At 40.1% G+C, this 20,253-nt stretch overlaps 1 protein-coding gene across 5 annotated transcripts in view; it reads right to left on the reverse strand.

The window, feature by feature from the left end:
* The window catches only part of LOC307036838 (zinc finger protein PLAGL2-like), a 53,655-nt gene that overhangs the window by 24,306 nt on the left and 9,096 nt on the right, over window positions 1–20,253 (reverse strand). The window contains exon 1 of one of the 5 annotated variants that reach the window (XM_079677456.1): window positions 1,133–3,353. The exons of the other annotated variants lie outside the window; for them this stretch is intronic. The gene's annotated coding sequence lies outside the window, so the exon portion shown is untranslated. Of the gene's footprint in view, window positions 1–1,132; window positions 3,354–20,253 lie in introns of those variants that run through there. 5 annotated transcript variants of the gene reach the window in all.

Below are 20,253 nucleotides of genomic sequence, written 5' to 3' on the forward strand. Positions count from 1 at the left end.
TCAACCTCCCCGCAGCAACTCTATCCACCAATTAAATGAAATAAAACTAATGTGTTGTGTTATATCAGCTGCCAAATATATGGTGTTCTTAGTTTCCATACCTCTTGGTTTTATGAGTGGCTTATCAAGTGTTAGCGAACGGCATAAAAAATGATAGTATATAAAACCATGCTTGTGTCTATACAACCTATAGAAATACAAAACGGCGTCAGTTTAGACGTAATTCTGTCCTTCTGCATACCGCATCATTGATGAGAATACATGCAGGGTTCCTGCAGGTTTCGCCAACTCAAATTTAAGACTTTTTAAGACCTTTTTAAGACCACTTTGAATAGAATTTAAGACCTATTTCACGGCAAGAAAGTATGAAGGAAAATTGCTATGAAAGAAGAAATACGTCCCATAATTACTTACAAAGTAAATGTATTCATGTTCAACATAAGAACAATGACTGAACATAACAGCATAACAATACAGAACTGTGTTAGCCAAAAAGTGTGTATGTGTGTGTGTCTCTGTGTGCTTGTGTGTGTGTTCGGGCTGTGCAATTAATCGTATTTTAAATCGCAACTACGATTTTGGCTTGCCACAATTACAAAAACAACATAATCGAAAAAAACAATTATTTAGCTTTGCTAGGTTGTGACAGTGAAAACATATTTAATCTAATTGATTTGAGTCTAATTTGTATTAATTTATCATATTTATATATGTTTAGTAGCTTGTGGAAGTGCGCTCCAAAATATTTGTTGATCTTGTTTATTGGTATTTATTATTTTTATATTATTTATTTAAATATATCATTTATTTAATTGATTTTTGTATTGCTTTTTCAGTTGAATTATACGTTCAGGGCAATCAACAGTTAAAAAGATAATGTTCAAATTATTATTTGTTTTAAAGTTCAATAAATGGATGTTTTCAAAGTCAATGAATAATCGTATTTAATAATCGTGATATCAATTATTGACCAAAAATAATCGTGATTATGATTTTTGCCATAATCGAGCAGCCCTAGTGTGTGTGTGTGTGTGTGTGTGTGTGTGTGTGTGTGTGTGTGTGTGTGTGTGTGTGTGTGTGTGTGTGTGTGTGTGTGTGTGTGTGTGTGTGTGTGTGTTAGCGTCTACAGCACCTCCGCTTTTAGGGTTGACGTAGACCCAAACGTCGCCCTCTTTACATCTCTGTAAAGTATTTGTATTCAGCAGTATTCACTTTCTCCACTAAACGGCTCGCTGCAGCTCCTCCGTGATTTCCTTGTTTAGCGATACACAGCCAAACTCAACCTGAACACACACAAAGTCACAGCCGAAATAAAAACAATAAGTGTGCCTTGATATTGAGTAAGAAAAAGGTTTATAGGTTGATAAATGCTGTGAGAATGGGTCTGCAGAGAGAATTTTGCGCGATCCCAACTGTCTGTTATCAGCCAGCAGCAGGGAGCAGAAATCAGCAGGGCCGCCTGCACTGAGTGTGTGTGTGGATTGGTCAATTTGGACCAATCAGTGGGGGCTTAAAGTAACGGCTCTGCGGACGTAACGTAATGGCTCCACGGATTGGCCCATTTAGTTCCGGGTACGTGCTTACGAAAGCACGTACCCGGAAGAATCAAATGAAGATGACGTCATGATGACGTTTCACCAACGAGGCGTTTTGGGGAGGTATTTTCTGTGTTAGAGTTTTACTTGCTACAGGGTGTACTTTGAGGGTTTTGACTCTGCACACCGTTTACATGCAGAAAAACCTTCATAACACACAAGGGGACGGGTAATAACCGGAAAAGCATGACATGTCACCTTTAAATAACATCCGTATATATTTATTTCTCCAAGTTATGTTTTTGTGTGCACTGAGGAGTCTCAAACAGGTGTTTGTTTGATCATTTTAAGGTTAGCTTCAATCCATGTTTGCAAATGAACTGTTCATATATGATACATGAGAGGTAACATTCTATTTATGGTATTATTTCCACATATTTCTCTCCATTCTTTCTTCTGCCAATAGTTACCCTTTTACTTTTGGTACTGTAACTATATTTTGATGCTAATACCTTTCTACTTTTACTTGCAGGACTTTGACTTGTAAGAGTATTTATACACTTTTTTTACTTAAATACAACAACTGAGTTCTTAACTTCTCCCACCTCTGCCCACCTGACGTGATACAATTACTTGTAATTGGGGCAACAGAGCACGAATTATGTAAGTCGAAAATTCTGCATTTCTCCGTCTGAATATGATGCCTTTTGGCCTGATGTTTGGACAGATTGCTCATCTTACCGCGCTTACGCGAAAAACACTAATGGCAAACGAGCATTGTCCACATTGAGCCTTGTAGAGTGTCACTATCCTTTTGAACGCTCCGTTCTCTCCGTCCCTGGCAGATCTGTGTGTTGTGTGTGTCTGTGAGCGAACGGACCGACCCTCTTACACAGAAGTGAGAGAAAGATCGCTGTGCAGTGAGTGTAGAGAGTGGAAATAATGATATTGCAAGTTAGACACAGAGTTGGTTGGATAAAATGTGCAAGATAACGTTTATATACCAATAATAAATATGAAATCTGTTTTGTATACAATTTTTTTATTTCTTCAGTACCGATAACAAAACCGATAACGTTGGAGCTTATCAATACCACGGTCTTTAAATATGTAGCCCCGGGGGCCTGTTAACTACCGGCTTTTGGTACCCATCCCTACAGCAAGAGAACGTTCAAATCTGATGTGTAGTCGAGGGAAGCCCTACTGAACTGGTACCAGTCCTTGATTGGACAGTACCAAAACGTTGATGAGTTGTGTTATCGGTATTTGTATTATGTTATGTTACGGTTTGTGAAAAACTATTTGCAGAGCTTCAGCACAGTGGAGTGCAGGTTGTTTAGGTATGTTATGTAGCCAATGGCTAGCCTACCATATTTGCTAGGTAAGCCTAAGTTTAAACTTTACAATTATACTTAAAAAATAAATGCATGGATCATTCTGGAATCTTCCAGTGATTTTTCTTTTCCCTTTAACCTGACCTCCAATCTCAGTCACATGAATGGAGAGGTAAAATCACTCTACCTAATGATGTAAATAAGGGCAATTGTTCAGACAGGAACATATATCCTTGAGCCTAAAGGCATCACATGACCGACACTAATTTCAATAACACCGTTTGGCAACAAAAACTACTTTAACGGCCACAGCTCTTTCTGGGGGCTTGGTCTGGTCTGTTACCAAAAGTTGGGGGGGAAAAATTAACCCAGTCTCACAAAAAAACGTGTAATAACTACGTTGGTCCACAACGTAGGACGTAGTATTTCTACAAAACACCTCTGAAATTGTAAGATCCCTACGTTTTTTTTCATCATTCATTCCAATGGCTGGAGTCTATGTCACGTGATCTTCACATTTCTCCCTGCAGAAAGAAAAAACATGGCCGAAATTCGTTTCATTCTCGGTGTAAAATGCCTATTTTAAAGTTAGTTTGGCCATTAAAATGCGTTTTGATGTCATTTGATGGGAGAAATATGAGTTGTTATTTCAGACTATGTGTGCAGTGGATGTACATGATCTTTAGTTTGCTAGTTATTACGAAGATTACTTCAGGAAATTGTGTCTATACAACGTTTTCATTGTTACCAAGGTGGTTGCAAGGGACGCTGCTATCAATATTATGTCTGTTATGATGTATAACTGTTTAATGGTGTTATGTTTATTGCTACCCCCTTCCCCGTCAATGTATAGTGTTGGTCCACAGCGCAAATGTATTAGTTTAACTAAATCTGCATCTAAAATGGTGGCATATACATTATTTTCCCATGTGCAATTCCAGTCTCACATGTCACATCTCACATCACATTGTCATAAACAAATACCGGAAACAGACCGAAAACACTTGATTCCGAGTGTGCTTGCTTTTCTCTTTGGAAGTCATCAGCTAACGGCATTGTAATACACGGTTCGGCTGCATTAAATGTTACATAAAGTGGGGCAATAAAGTATTTAGTCAGCCACCAATTGTGCAAGTTCTCCCACTTAAAAAGATGAGAGGCCTGTAAATTTTCTCCTAGGTATGCCTCAACTATGAGAGACAAAATGAGAGAGAAAAAAAATCCAGAAAATCACATTTATTTGAATTTATTTGCAAATTATGGTGGAAAATAAGTATTTGGTCAATAACAAAAGTTAATCTCAATACTTTGTTATATACCCTTTGTTGGCAATGACAGAGGTCAAACGTTTTCTGTAAGTCGTCAGAAGGTTTTCACACACTGTTGCTGGTATCTTGGCCCATTCCTCCATGCAGATCTCCTCTAGAGCAGTGATGTTTTGGGGCTGTCGCTGGGCAACACGGACTTTCAACTCCCTCCAAAGATTTTCTATGGAGTTGAGATCTGGAGACTGGCTAGGCCACTCCAGGACCTTGAAATGCTTCTTACGAAGCCACTCCTTCGTTGACCGGGCGGTGTGTTTGGGATCATTGTCATGCTGAAAGACCCAGCCACGTTTCATCTTCAATGCCCTTGCTGATGGAAGGAGGTTGTCACTCAAAATCTCACGATACATGGCCCCATTCATTCTTTCCTTTACACGGATAGGTCGTCCTGGTCCCTTTGCAGAAAAACAGCCCCAAAGCATGATGTTTCCACCCCCATGTTTCACAGTAGGTATGGTGTTCTTTGGATGCAACTCAGCATTCTTTCTCCTCCAAACACGTCTAGTTGAGCTTTTACCAAAAAGTTCTATTTTGGTTTCATCTGACCATATGACATTCTCCCAATCCTTTTCTGGATCATCTAAAGGCTCTTTAGCAAACTTCAGACGGGCCTGGACATGTACTGGCTTAAGCAGGGGGACACGTCTGGCACTGCAGGATTTGAGTCCCTGGCGGCGTAGTGTGTTACTGCCTTTGTTACTTTGGTCCCAGCTCTCTGCAGTTCATTGACTAGGTCCCCCCGAGTGGTTCTGGGATTTTTGCTCACCGTTCTTGTGATCATTTTGACCTCACGGGGTGAGATCTTGCGTGGATCCCCAGATCGAGGGAGATTATCAGTGGTCTTGTATGTCTTCCATTTTCTAATAATTGCTCCCACAGTTGATTTCTTCACACCAAGCTGCTTACCTATTGCAGATTCAGTCTTCCCAGCCTGGTGCAGGTCTACAATTTTGTTTCTGGTGTCCTTTGACAGCTCTTTGGTCTTGGCCATAGTGGAGTTTGGAGTGTGACTGTTTGAGGTTGTGGACAGGTGTCTTTTATACTGATAACGAGTTCAAACAGGTGCCATTAATACAGTTAACAAGTGGAGGACAGAGGAGGCTCTTAAAGAAGAAGTTACAGGTCTGTGAGAGCCAGAAATCTTGTTTGTTTGTAGGTGACCAAATACTTATGTTACAGAGGAATTTACCAATTAATTTATTAAAAATCCTACAATGTGATTTCCTGGATTCTTTCCCCCCATTCTGTCTCTCATAGTGGAGGTATATCTAGGATGAAAATTACAGGCCTCTCATCTTTTTAAGTGGGAGAACTTGCACAATTGGTGGCTGACTAAATACTTTTTTGCCCCACTGTATCTGCTGTAATTCTCTATTTATAGAGCCTTGATGAGAAGACTTCTAGACAAACATGAGGAACTGCCGCCAAAACTGAAAACGTGATGTGGATCATAAATATATCAGCAATTAAACAACATCTTACATTTATTTTCACACAATACATCTCCTTACAGTATCAACACTAATTCGGCTGACTTTTATATTTGATCCAATTGGTAGATAGGCTGTATTTACACCATAAATGTGCACTCCTGATATAAAGGGACACCTAGTGGTTAAAGCATGTTATTGGATTTCATTATTTTTATTATTAGATATTAATAGGATCCCTATAAAGTATATTCATTACTCGTTATTCTCTACTAATAGTTAATTAAAGACTGTATATAATGACTATTTTGCACATCCCTTTCAAGATTTCAAGATTTTCTAAGGTTTATTGACATATTGACACGTTTTATTGATATATACACAAACGGTGTAGTTATGCAATGAATGAAACACTTTGTGTATACCTCCAGCAATGTTAACTATGTTGAAGCACTTATTTTAACTGATATTATACATATGTATTATACTCTTATATAAGATGTATGTAGATATTATAAGAAATGTGCAGAATATGACAGTTTAATGGTGGAAGTATACACAAATATTGATAGATGTCTTGTGAAGCACTGTTGAGGAACCTGCGACCCAAGTTTTTCATCTCCGGCCTTGTCAGGTATTGAACAATCAATAAATAAATAACACAGAATTATTAAATATGAAACACAGAATTTGTGTGATTATACTAAATGATCTACAAATAAACACCACCGCATATTTACAACTGTTACACATGCTGATGTAACGCAAATGTTTCCAACTTGGGATCAATAAAGTATATCTTATCTTAAGACAGTGGTTCTCAAACTTTTTCTTTCAGGCCCCCCCTTTGGAGGAAAAAAAAAGTCTGGCTCCCCAACACAAATAGTCAGGTTCAGTGGCGGCGCCAGAGATTTATTTTGGGGGTGCTGTGGGGTAGCTTGACGTTTCATAGAGGGTGCTCAAACATTTAGGGTTTCCCATTAATGTACCGATCGCTACAGTGGAATTTTATACTGCAACAATCCCCACGCATATACGCATATACACAATGTACCCGCGACTGTTACAATTAAGGCTCGATAATCAGCTCACGGCATATAGGTGTAAGCAGGGTTAAAGTGCTATTTTTATAGGTGGTGTTGTGGACCTCACATAGGGGGGGTCCCCCGGGAAGATTTTTAAATATTGAAGTTAAAAGCATCAATCCGGTGCATTTTGAGAGCAAAATGAAGAGATCTATGGATACATCTCTCAACACAGAACTGTAAATAGATTTACAATTTCTTTATGGATATTTTACAAATCACTCTCCTTTTACCAAAACGTTTGAGACCCACTGAGATAACACTGAGAGAGTCCTTTAGCTCACTGAGTCTCTCAGTCTGACAGGAGAGGACTCACCTCTACTTTGTTGTTGAAAAAACTCCTTATATCCGTTAGCGTAGCTCGCTAGTACCAGAAGCTAACATCAACGATCTCTGGTACCGGTGCGCTCTCTCTCTCGCTCGCGCACGAACACAAAATGGCTCGTTCCAAACACACACAGAGCCGAGCTTTAATGAAACACAGAGACCCAGACATAATAGTACTGTATCATATTATTTTCGAATCAATAATTTTTCAAAATATGATCTTTTTTTTTCTTTTCTTTTTTAAATAAACATTTTTCTTCCTGGTCTCTCGCGCCCCCCCTGTCATGCCTCTGCTCCCCCCTGGGGGGGCGCGCCCCACACTTTGAGAACCACTGTCTTAAGATGATCGATGGCTACTGCCATATTTGCAAAATGTGCCTCTGAACCTTGACAAGTGCATGTTTCAGGCTTATCAATTAACAACAAGAGGGGTCACAGACATAAGACCAGCTGTTAAATAAAGCTCTTCTGACCTTAGCTTTCATGTGGGTATATATTAATGCTGCCCATTATGGGCACAAGCAATTTTCACCCATTTATTAATTATATGTTTTAAATTTGAGTGTTTCCTATCCCCTAAACCTCCAGGGATGTACACAGTTTAATACTGGCAACTTCTTATTATGGGAAATATGAAAACGTCTTTTAAAACTACAACTCCCAGTAGAGACGTGCCATAGATAGAGAACATGTTGCGAAACACAATAGCCAGCATGTGTAGTTCTGGGGACGGAGTGGGGGAGGGGGGGACGGGGTGGACCCGTTAAAATCCAGTTTTGGACAGTCTGCTGTGGTTCCATCCCATTTCAAGTGCTGTTCGACACTCAGTGTAACCCTCGGAGCACACTCTCCAATCACAGAGCTTGAGGACTATCACGGGGTTTGTCAAGCGAAGCGGAGAGAATACTTACTTCCGGGTGTAATATTCTGTAAAGCAAATGAGCTGCTCCGACCCTCGGTCCTGACGGACTCCAACTTGTGTTTATTAATCAAACAAATAAATAAACACAAGGATAATTATGTGTTATTGTTGAGTAAATGGAGAATTGCATAGGGGAAAATAACGTATCTATTGTGGTGATTGAAATTATTCACTTAAGGATCTATGGGTTAGGGCAGGGGTTCCCAACCTTTATTCAGGGTTCTTACACCTTTTCCATAGTCAAACTCAAGCACTTTTCAAGGTGCATTGTCCAGCTTTTCAAGCATCTTACAGCTGTTGTAATTTACATATTTATATACACATACTCAAATGATTATTTCCCTACCTCACATTAAATCAGATGTTCTTTATGCTATAAACAACCAAATGTGTGTTTCGTCCTACACAAGGATGAAAAATTTAAGAAAAGAAAACTAAGTTTAGTATTTCAAAATTAGTGATCTCTACGTAGACTGGGCATCCCATATAACCTGGCTGAGCCAATATAAAACAATCAGCCAAATAACTTTTCAATACATTATTGATTAATATTTTTGAGGTACTTTTAGATTGGCAGTAAACATAAGTCAGAGGTGAATGGTGTACTTGTACTCCACTACATGTATGTAATCCCTTTAGTTACTTCATAGATGTGGATGAATGATGTGAAATCTAATCAAGTATTAAATCAGACTTTAGTTCCACCTGGAGTAAATCCACAAGCTACACTGCAGTATACAAAGTCATTCAAACTAGCTGCACCTTTACCAGCTTTGAGAACACTTTCATGATCAATCATTGTAAAACATATCATATATATTATTCTTTAATGGACCAATCTGCACAATGACTACTTTTCCTGTCGCTACTTTCACTATATTTTGATGATGACATTTTTCTACTTTTACTTGAGGAACATTTTGAATGCAGGACTTTTACTGTAACAGAGTATTCCTAAACTCTGGTACTTCTACTTTTACTAAGTACAAGATCTGAGTACTTGTAATTTTACTCAAGTACAATATCTGAGTACTTATTCCACCTCTGGTAGTGTATTAGCCTGAATTGTAGCCACAAAATCAATCAGAGCTGCATAAAAATAGACTCACAATGGTAATGGAAAATAATATTTACAAATGTGTACAATGATTTGTAGGTCATTTGACTACTCAAGACACCTGACTTATACATCTTCAAAGGAAGACTGTGTTCATTCTACAATTACATGGGATTAAAGCAAAATGTAGTTTTACTTGTATAATACTTCAATTTTATATAAAAGACAGTTTGTTTTCATCTGTTTTCAAATAAACAAAGTTTTGGCTTTCAGAATATTACACTTTTTTCGGCAAATTTATGGCGTTATATTTGTGCCTCTATCCTGAGCACGCAATGAAACATGTTGAGCATAGAAAATGCGATTGAGCGCGCACTTGAACATTTTTGAGCACAGAGAAATATATTTTCTTTCATAAAACTCCTGCTCCGTGAGCAAGCAGACTGCTGCACGCGCTCTCTCTCCCCGGCTCGCTCGACCTCTCTCGACGCAGAATCGCTTTTTTCTGGAGGGTCTATACAATGGGCATAGAGCTTGCGTTAATTTTCAACCGGACAACTAAACTGATTAGGCTAGGACCGGATAAAGTTAGCAACACACGTTAACCATGAACAGCCTATTAATCCGTTCTCTTAATGTTTATTCCGTCCAACGTTGTGGAATTAGAGAGAAAGGGCCTCTTAACGTGCTTTTATCCGGGGTGGAGGGAGTTAAATATAACATTGGGGCGTGTGATTGTAGTGGGTGGAGGTGGTGAAAGGAGGATATCCATTTTGGAGTTCAAGCTAGCATAATATAGTTAACGTTACACAATAATAAGGAAGAGAGCTATTTTTGTGATACATTGCTATTGATATGGATTTAGAGTGGATATTTGAGACTTCGAAAAAGTAAACAAAAACGTAATTTATGGGTGAGTGTTTTTAGCAGTCATATTATGTCCTTGTGATTCTGTTGATTATTACCTGTCTGTATTATGTTGCAGCTCAGCTGATTTTGGATTGATGGCAAAGGGAGAGGGACTTAAGTGAGAGTGAAAACACAAGGTGAGTTTAAAATAGGTCAGCCATTTCCCATCCTATAGGTTGCTAGATGTATCTAACCCTTTCTCCTGTCTTTGTCTCCCTCTCTCAGCACAAGAACCCCAGGGGGATTCAATGGAGCCTGAAGACCTGCAATGAGACCCTCACCCTGAGCCTGAGTCTCAACCCCCAGAGTTTTGAAAGCCTCTCCCTGTTCCTTATTTTGATTAAAAAGACATTAAGTAGACCCTCCAGAAAAACGCGATTCTGCGATCGCAGAATTTACCGCATAATCAGCAAAATGGCGCAGATTTCTAAAAGGCCGCATATTTATCAAAAGGCCGCATAATCCCCGCATTTTTCCACACAAAGTTTAGGGGGGAAAAAGTTAACTCGTCTTGACGTGACGTCATCAGCTCGTGCATCACAGGATGTAAACAACACTGTATAGAGTGAACGTGTGGAGCTCACACGATAGAGAAAACACCAAGATGAAAATATCTAATCCATCTCATTTACCGACGAACATTTCTATTAAAGACCGGGCAAAAAGTGGGGGGAAACTATTCTGCACCCCGTGCAACTGTGTGTTGGAGCATAAGAGAAAATCGACGGTGACGACCCACTTTGATTCATTCAAACATTCGAAAATGCTTTCTGCTGCTGCGGACAAGAAAGCCAAACAACTCACGTTCACGAGGCATCAACCTCCAAAACCCTTTCGAGGGCTACAAGAAACGAGGTGAGTAGCCTACAAGATTAAAGCTGCAGATAACGAACGAGTAAATGAAAACAGAATGAGGCGGAGAAGTGTGTGTGTGTGTGTGTGTGTGTGTGTGTGTGTGTGTGTGTGTGTGTGTGTGTGTGTGTGTGTGTGTGTGTGTGTGTGTGTGTGTGTGTGTGTGTGTGTGTGTGTGTGTGTGTGTGTGTGTGTGCATGAGATTAAAATAGCCCAATTGCTTTTACAATAAATAAACATTGAATGTGTTTAATTGAATAGTAAAGGGGTTTAACGTTAGTGGCAGGTTGTGTGTGAGAGAATAAATAAGACAGCCCAATATTTATTAAAAAAAAAGATACTTTTTTTCCGCATATTTAGCATATTTCCGCATATTTCGCAACTTCCCGCAGTTTCACCGCATAAAATCACATAAAACCCCGCATGTTTAATCGCATAATCAAGGATTTTAGCCCGCATAATCAAGGAATTTAGCCCGCATAATCAAGGATTTTTGCCCGCGTTTTTCTGGAGGGTCTAATTAAGCTTCCCAATGGTGTGGTCTTCATTTTGTGAAAAATATGATTACCTCACATATTTTGTTGCTGTTGTTGTCTTTTGTGATAGTTAAAAGGCTCCTGCTGACTTGAGCCAGCCATTCTTACCTCCTCTCTGTGTTAGTGGGGAAGCCGTACATGTGTACTCCTTTCTATGAGCGATTGGAGCATCCCCCAGCAGCACAGCAAACCATGGGGGAGACTATATGCCAGGACAACACAGAGGAAAAGGCACAGACAAACTGCACGCATGCTATTCAATGTTTATTGAATTCCATTTATTTACATGGATGTTCCTAAAACAACACATTTAACATCATCATGCTGTTGCTGCTTGTGCTTTGACTCATTGTGCTGTCAGTTGACAATCATTGATAGGCACCTGTCGGTCTCCTGTCCTTTCTGAAAGTCATAAAGATTACATTCCTCATTTAGATTACTTATGTCCTCAATTACTGAAACCACCATGAATTAAAGAAATGGTAGAAATGATTCTAATCAAAATTTTGAAACCTTCCTTCCTTCCCTCCATCTAAATATATCAATAAGGATGTGATGTTCTTGACTCATACAAGTTTAAGAAGATAATATTTGTTTTAAAGAATTAAAAGCAATAAACAACAGCAACAGGCTCTGTAACCAAGGCAACGTTAGCCTAACATGTATGTTAACAGGTAAGATAGCTGTTCACACTATCCATGTATATTTTCTACTTTTTGTAATGCTATGTTATTTCTATTTAAGATGTTTACATTTTCGATTGTTTAATTCTAGTCTTTTAACTGTCTAATGTACAATGCCTTGTCTTTTGCTGCTGCAGCGTAAACATTTCCCCAATTGGTATCAATAAAGTACTTCTTATTTTGTCTTAATCCTCAAATATTAGCACATTTTACTTTAAAAAAAACAAAAACACATTGATGTAACTACATACACATATCGATATGTTGTATACATATTGCAAATCAAAACCTTTATTGACCAATAACTACCAAAAATTGCATTTCTATCCTGTTATTAATGCATTCAAATCGTGATTCGAATGGCCCGCCACAAACTTCCGGGAACTCTCTGAGTCTCTCTGAACCACGTGACGATCAAGCATTTTGGACTTCCGCTGTCGCAACTCTTCTTTCTACATGGCGCTGGACCAGCGAATCAGAATTGAACTTCTCGAGTTCTCCGATTGGTTGGTTTCGTGGCACATTTGTAACGCTGTGACAACTTGAGCAAGCAGGCAGGCAAAGCTGAGCGCGCACAGGGTGGAGAGGTCGAGCGAGCGCGTGCAGCGCTCAACATGTTTCATTGCGTGCTCAGGATAGAGGTACAAATATAACGCCATACAAATTCAGATGATAAATACAACTTTGAAGCTTGTGACGGCATAATTACAAGCAGAGAACGGACTAATGTAACATCACAGCAAGCATAACAGCCGGTGTTTCTTGTGAGTGTTTCCCCTGTACACAAACGCAAAAATACACAAAACACACTCGCGAGCTTCCCCCAGACCAGTAATACAAGCGAAAATGTGTCTTCGGGTCAATGTGACTGATTTCGATAGAGCAAGTCACATTTGGTTTAGGCCCGAAACATACTACCAGTAGAAATACATTGCTTTCAAAATCGCTCTGTGTTGAATCAATAGATTATATTTCGTGACTATAACACGAAATGCTGTGAGACTGGGTTGAATTACAAGTGAGTGCTTCATCCTCTGAACACCACACGATGGCGACTGTAACGCACATAACATAGGTACGCTCCTCTGAAATGATTGTCCCCTGCAATTATTATTATCCCTCAATCGAGTTCGCTATTCAGCTTGCTAACGTTAGCTTAAATAAACGTAACATGCAACGTTAGCCTAATCTAAAATGCTCTACTACGGCGTACCTTTCATGTGGCTCGTCAGCGCAGACTCTCGCATCGTTATTTTTGCAAACTTTGCAGGAGGCTACTCGTGGGCTTGACCCTCGTCTTAGCCATGGCTTGTATTTGTCTTCTGCTAGCCAACGCTCGTTGAAACTGCAACCTCCTGGCACACTGTCATCTATCACTCTCATCAGAATGCCCAGGTCACACGTAACACAAACACTTGCAGGTCGCGCGCATAGCGCGGTAAGGCCGGAGCGGAGCTGTTTTATGTAGAAGCGAAGCAATTCTTTTATTTTAATCTAAACAGCGAACTATTCAGTCTGACAGCAATTTATTGTAAAAGTAAAGCATTAACATTTTCAAGCACTTTATCTCAATTTCAAGCACCATTCCTAAAATTCAAGCACTTTCCCAACCTTGAAAACACCACGTCAAATTTCAAGCATTTTCAAGGTTTTCAAGCACCCGTACGAACCCTGTTTATTGTGCCAAGGACGGGCAGATACATTAAAAAAAAATTGCGGCCATCTGCAATGAGTTAGAGAGAGACAGAGTTAAAAGGGGGGCTGCAGACTGACATGCTTAACTAACAATAATGCTTAATTTATTATATCAAAACAATGCCTGTCTATCTAGCATAAAATCCCAATAAGCTGCTAGCAACTGCAAAACACTAGTGCTAGCTAATGTTTTGCAAACTATTAAAAGTGAGGCTAGTACAGTAGACCTAACGTTAGTCTAGTAGCCTCACTTCTTATATGTTGCTAAACATTTGCTAGATACATGTTGGCTAGCTAATGAGTTTCACAAAACCTGAAAAACTGCGAGGCTCCACTCGCAGCCCCCCCCCCCTCCGCACCACAGTTACTCCGCTGCGAGACGCTGCACGCACCCCCAACTCTGACTGACTTCCCTTCCCGCGTCCCTGTGTAACTGGGAAACTGATAGAATTGGATCATAAGATCGTGGTGTTTTTGCAACTTCAGCAAAGGGGATTGGGATGTTTATTGAACTTCGGCTTTCAACTGATTTACCTTCGAAACACATGTATGGCTCTGCCGCTCAGCGCTGCTGCATGCCTCTGTCTGTGTCTGCGTTCTTCGCACCTGCCTGTAATCTGAGGAGGTCCCGCCTCTCTGACTGGCTCCCGCCCGGAAAATCTTCAGTGTTGATTGACACTTCAGTAATAGCCCATCAGATAGCGCTGAGGGCGGGACATTGCTCGTGTACAGAGAGTGGTGACTGCAGCCAGAGAAACGGCCGCATCAGAGCCAAAGTTTTATCGGCAATTTGATAAAACAAAGGCTGATACCAATAATCGGTCAAATGCGGAATATCGGCCCCGATAATCGGCCAGGCCGATCATGGGAAGGAGGTTTTACAAATTAAAAAAATAGCTCTACACCCCAGGCCGCAATGTCCTTAAAATGAAGTCTGAGTTCGAAATATATCTCAAATAATGTATGCACTGGCATTTCCCCACATAAATATAACAGTCTGCAATTAAACGGTTGTCTCCTGTGAGCTCCACTTCCTGTTGGCGCACCGGTAACTTTCTCCGTGCACGAGAGGCTGAGACCTTATGCTAACCAATTTTGATTTATTTTGTATGTTTTGGATGAAATAATATGACTGGTATAGGTGCAAAAAATTTAAAAAATAATAAAAAATAATTGATGACATATTTTTAAATATTTCTAATTCTGCAAATATTACGATAAACTCACAGCTATTTCGCGGCCCGGCAGTAACACCTCCGCGGACCGGGGGTTCCCAACCCCCGGGATAGGGTATTGTTCTGCACGGACATTTTAGTGAGCCGGACTTCCTGTCTCCGCCGGTCTGGTTTTGAGATGCTAAATAAAAGTCTAGCGGCACCACACTATGCCACAATTTTAGATGCGGATTTTGTTAAACTAATACGTTTGCGCTGTGGACCAACACTATACATTGACGGGGAAGGCGGTAGTAATAAAGATAACACCATTTTACACAACATAACGTCCCTAGCAACCACCTTGGTAACAATGAAAACGTTGTATAGACACAATTTCCTGAAGTAATCTTCGTAATAACTAGCAAACTAAAGATCATGTACATTCACTGCACACATAATCTGAAATAACAACTCATATTTCTCCCATCAAATGACATCAAAACGCATTTTAATGGCCAAACTAACTTTAAAATAGGCATTTTACACCGAGAATAAAACGAAGTTCGGCCATGTTTTTTTTTTCTGCAGGAAGAAATGTGAAGATCACGTGACATAGACGCCAGCCATTCGAATGATGTGAAAAAAAAATAGCGATCTTACAATTTCAGAGGCGTTTTTGTAGAAATACTACGTCCTACGTTGTGGACCAAGTCGATTAAAATATTTAATCGCATGATTGTCTATAGTTAATCGCAAATTAATTGCATTAGACATTTTTTATCTGTTCTATATGTACCTTAGAGGGATATTTTTCAAGTTTTTAATACTCTTATCAACATATGAGTGGACAAATATGCTTCATGCAAATGTTTGTTTATTATCATTTGAACAATGACAAATATTCTCATGAATATTAAACACAACAACCTCTGAACATTACAAATATTCGCCTCAATTGAAGTGTGTGTGTGTGTGTGTGTGTGTGTGTGTGTGTGCGTGTGCGCGCGCGGCCGGTCAACATGTCCGTTAAAGTTGAAATCTTCCGGACAAAATGTGAAAAGTGCCGGTCAAAGGTCTTCTTTGTTATTTATTGAGCTTTAAAACAAATTGATATGATTCGATATTAAACAAACTAATTATAGTAGATTAACTTTTCAAAAGTGTACAGTAACATACAATAACACAGGAATAATAAACGGAGCGCTCTCTCCCTCTCCTGACAGCCCGTCAGTATCATGCAGCTCGCGGATCCAGTAATGAGTGACCCGACAGTAAAACTAAACATATCTAGTTGAGGTAGTTTGAGAGGTAATTAAAATAGCTACTAGGCATGGGCGGTATCATTTTTTTCATACCGTCATACCTTGCTGACATCATACCGTGGTATACGGTATATGACGGTATCAGTCCCAATTTAAGGGGTCATTTCTCCCCCAAAAAATTGTTTTACTCACTATATCAACAGCCCCACCAAAAATATTTTCCACCAGCCGCCACTGACGGTATGACTTGGGTCGACTTGAGTGAGGTGGCATTCGGCGGCAAATAGATGTTTCGAACGGTATATTATATGTTCGGTGTAAAATGCAGCCTGAGCCGGTAGACGCTCGCAAAGTGCCGCGACGTGCGCGCAAGTGCAAAACAAGGGCTGCATACATGAAACATTGTGCAAATGGCACATTTTGAGATCGGATACAGGACGCGTTTGTAGATGTCCGACGTTGTTTCCATAGTGAGCTAAGTTAAGAATATATCATCATACATAAACATTTTCCGGGAGTAAATACTTGACTTATTGAATAAAGTTTGCTATATTCACTAACTAGTTTGGCAATATTATTCCGTGCATGTGTTAAAAACCTTATTTCCATTTGATTCATTGGATTACTCGCGTGAATGTTTAGCACGTAAATGCTTTCGTATTTAAAACCGTCCGACCTCGACTACAAAACCATCAACCAGTTGCATAGGATTAAAAAATGTCAACACTCACTCACCCCGTCTTAAACATTCCCAAAGAAGTGCCTCTGTCTCTCGTTGTGCTGGATGAAGTCACTGGCGACGAGTAAACCCAAAATAGTCCCAAACAGGCGCAGAGGCATTTTTCTTTTTTACTAGTTGTCCGAGTTCGGCGCCGGCAAATGCTGCCGCCATCTTGCTCAGCTCAGCTCTGTGCTGAGCTCTGAGAGCGGGAAAGACGGACTGCCCTCCCCTGCCCTCTGCTGGCGTGTGCTGTGCATTACAACCAATGTCGTCCCTGTCAAAACTCTGTGTCAGTGTAATAGAATGAAACGCATCTGTGATTTGGCGCACAGTCTGTGACGTCATGGTATTGAAAATCATACCGACGGTATTTCGAAATACCCTGGTATACCGTAATACCGTCCAAGCCTAATAGCTACGTGTGATATTCTAACCTGAAGAGTGTGTTTTGCTCAGCTCACCGCTGCAGGTGATCGTGCAGAGCTGCGTGATGACTCGTCAGCAGCAGCTGAACTCTCTCTCCCGTCAGATTAGACTTCACTCGTGTTTATGTCCATATCGATCAGATCTAGTTAGTTCTAGCTAATGATAGGACTACCTGCCTATTAAAAGACACCTAAACAATAAGCGTTGCTATGCAACCGGGTGAGGCCGCAAAGTATAGCGCAGCATTTATGCATTTGTTTACATGCCCACCGGAACCCCGAGGCATTACCAATAGATCAACGCACAATCAACCCATACAGGACATCTCTTTCTCCACATTAAGTGTTAGACCTGTGTTAGACATTAGAATTGACTATTCTTGTCTGTCACATAAGTGGCGCAAGTTGCGCAACTGATGCGGTATTGCGCTAAGGGGAAATTATTTTGACCGGACACTTTGACCGGAGAGATTTAGATTTGACGGTCTTCAGCATATTTTACCGGTCATAGTCCAGTAATTACCGGCTAACGGGAACTCTGTCTGTGGCCCCGAGGTAACTGTCATTACTGAGTGAAGTCCAATAGTCTCCGGTGAGTCTTTCTTAAATCCTCCTCTACTTTCGCTTTTTGGACTTCATACAAGTTGTGTATTTTCGACACAGTGGTGGCTCTGGAAGGCAATTCATAAGTGCAGTCGTTGGATGCGACCCAAATTATATCACGCAGCCCCTCGTCCTCCACAATGTTAATTGGCCTGCAAGCTGTCATCACCCATTTTGCGATCTTTGTTGAAAGTTTGCTGCTCTTAGACGTGTCCAGGCGTCTCCCCCGCACACTTTCAAGTTTGGTTTGCTGCAAGTGGGTGGCAGGAGCGGGGCTGTCGGCATGAGCAGTGTGCTTGGATTGTATAGATGGTATTTTAAACTCGATGCGCTCTGAAACTACGGGGCGGCCGAGGACAAAAAATGCACATGCATTAAATCGCGTTAAAATAATTAGTGGCGTTAGTTGTTTTTCGCGTTAACGCGTTATTAACGCGTTAACGCGTTGACAGCCCCAGTTATTATTATTATAATATTTAACCAGATCAATTCTTATTTTATGATTTGTGTCCATTTTACAGACAAAAAGAGTATACGGGTTAATAAGGCAATAATAGCTTTAGCAAAAATGTAGCAGGATGTATTTCTGTCTTTGTTTGTTTTTAAATTATAACCTGTAATTGAGATCATGTGCTTTTCTCCGCTGTACCCTTTGTCTGTGCCACTGTCGCTTTTCAAAGGTTTACTCCAGAGGCATTATTTCCTGTAATCTATCACCTGAGCTAGGTTTGATGTTGGAGTCAGTGTTACAGGTGTAAGGGATTACACTTACCCAACAACGCTTTTCTTTATTTAATAGAAATAAATCCACTTGGATTTTTTCAGCACCGATACAGTATAGGATAATATGACAATAATAATAGTAAAATGTATATAATGAACAGTAGTACATATATATTATTCTCTGCTTTTAACCCATCCTAGTACCAGGAGCAGTGGGCAGCTATTGTACAGCGCCCGGGTAGCAATGGGAGTGACGGGGGAAGGGGGAGGTCCAGTGCCTTGCTCAAGGGCACGACGGCAGGGCCCAGGCGGTCAACTGGGCCTTTTCCAAGTAGCAGTCCACACTCCATATTTAGGTCTGGTCGGGGACTTGAACCGGCGACTCTACGGCTCTCAGTCCAAGCGCCTACTGACTGAGCCACCTTGCCTGTCATTGTATCATTTCTTTAAAGCATTTGGAGCATATGCTTATTGTAACACGTTTGACTCAATTTGTTAGTTCAGGGTCTAATTTAACCCTTTGTTAGGCCTGGGCATCTTTTGAAAATTGATGTTAATCTACTAAACTAAAATAAAAGTTTGTGTATAAAACTAGCATATTTGGTTAAGAGAGCGAGGCGGTGAGTGAGAAGGGGCAAGAGAGTATATGTGTAACGGTGCAAGTTAGTAATTATGTGCCGAACTTTGCCACCACCCACAAATCCTCTCCATTCAGCTCAAAATACCATGGCAAGCACAGGCATCATTTATACTGGGGACGGGACACTTTTGGAAATGGCCAATTTTGTCCACCACTTTGCATTAGGATAATGTCCTAATACGTACTGTAAATACCGTGAAAACTTGTACACTTTGAGGTTTATTTGCAAAATGGAACATCAATCTCGAGGACTGTTCACACTTTTTGGATGTATTTCTGTGCAGTTTGGACCTGCGACACGTTCAATATTAGCAATAATTGAATGGAGTATAGTAAAGCAATTGATGCTCCCGCTTTGCAGCAGCGTAGCATAGTTACGGCACCAATTGTCAAAAAATGATTGCAAGCATATGTATGTATGTGTGTATATATTGTTTGCTGTGGGCGTTTAATGCAGTTGTGGGGGGGGGGGGTTTATCAGAAAAAATGATGGCAAGTGATGACGAGAGAGCAGCCTAGAGCAGCCGGTGTGTAGCGTGCTGCAGCAGCAGTCTGCTCTGCACGCAGGCTTCCTCCAAGTTTAGAGTAAAACAAACTGGTGGTGTGACCAATGGCCATTTACAATTATTAATACTATTACTATTATTAGCATTAGTCTATATTTTGGTTGAAACTAAGCCAGAAAAATAAAAAATAATAATAATAATAATAAAAATATATGTAAATAAAATCGATTTAAAAAAATATTTAAGGCACAGTTTCTCAGTATAAAAATGCACTTCCTGTTTTAGGTAGCACTAGCAGTGATGTAACATCAATAAACATGAAAAGGAGAGTAAAACATACAGTGGGGCAAAAAAGTATTTAGTCAGCCACCAATTGTGCAAGTTCTGCCACTTAAAAAGATGAGAGGCCTGTAAATTAAAAATTATATTCATCCTAGGTATACCTCAACTATGAGAAACAAAATGAGAAAAAAAAAAAAAAAATCCAGAAAATCACATGATTTTTAAAGAATTTATTTGCAAATTA

The sequence above is a fragment of the Notothenia rossii genome, assembly GCF_949606895.1.
Source record: "Notothenia rossii genome assembly, chromosome: 4".
Classification (NCBI taxonomy): Eukaryota; Metazoa; Chordata; class Actinopteri; order Perciformes; family Nototheniidae; genus Notothenia; species Notothenia rossii.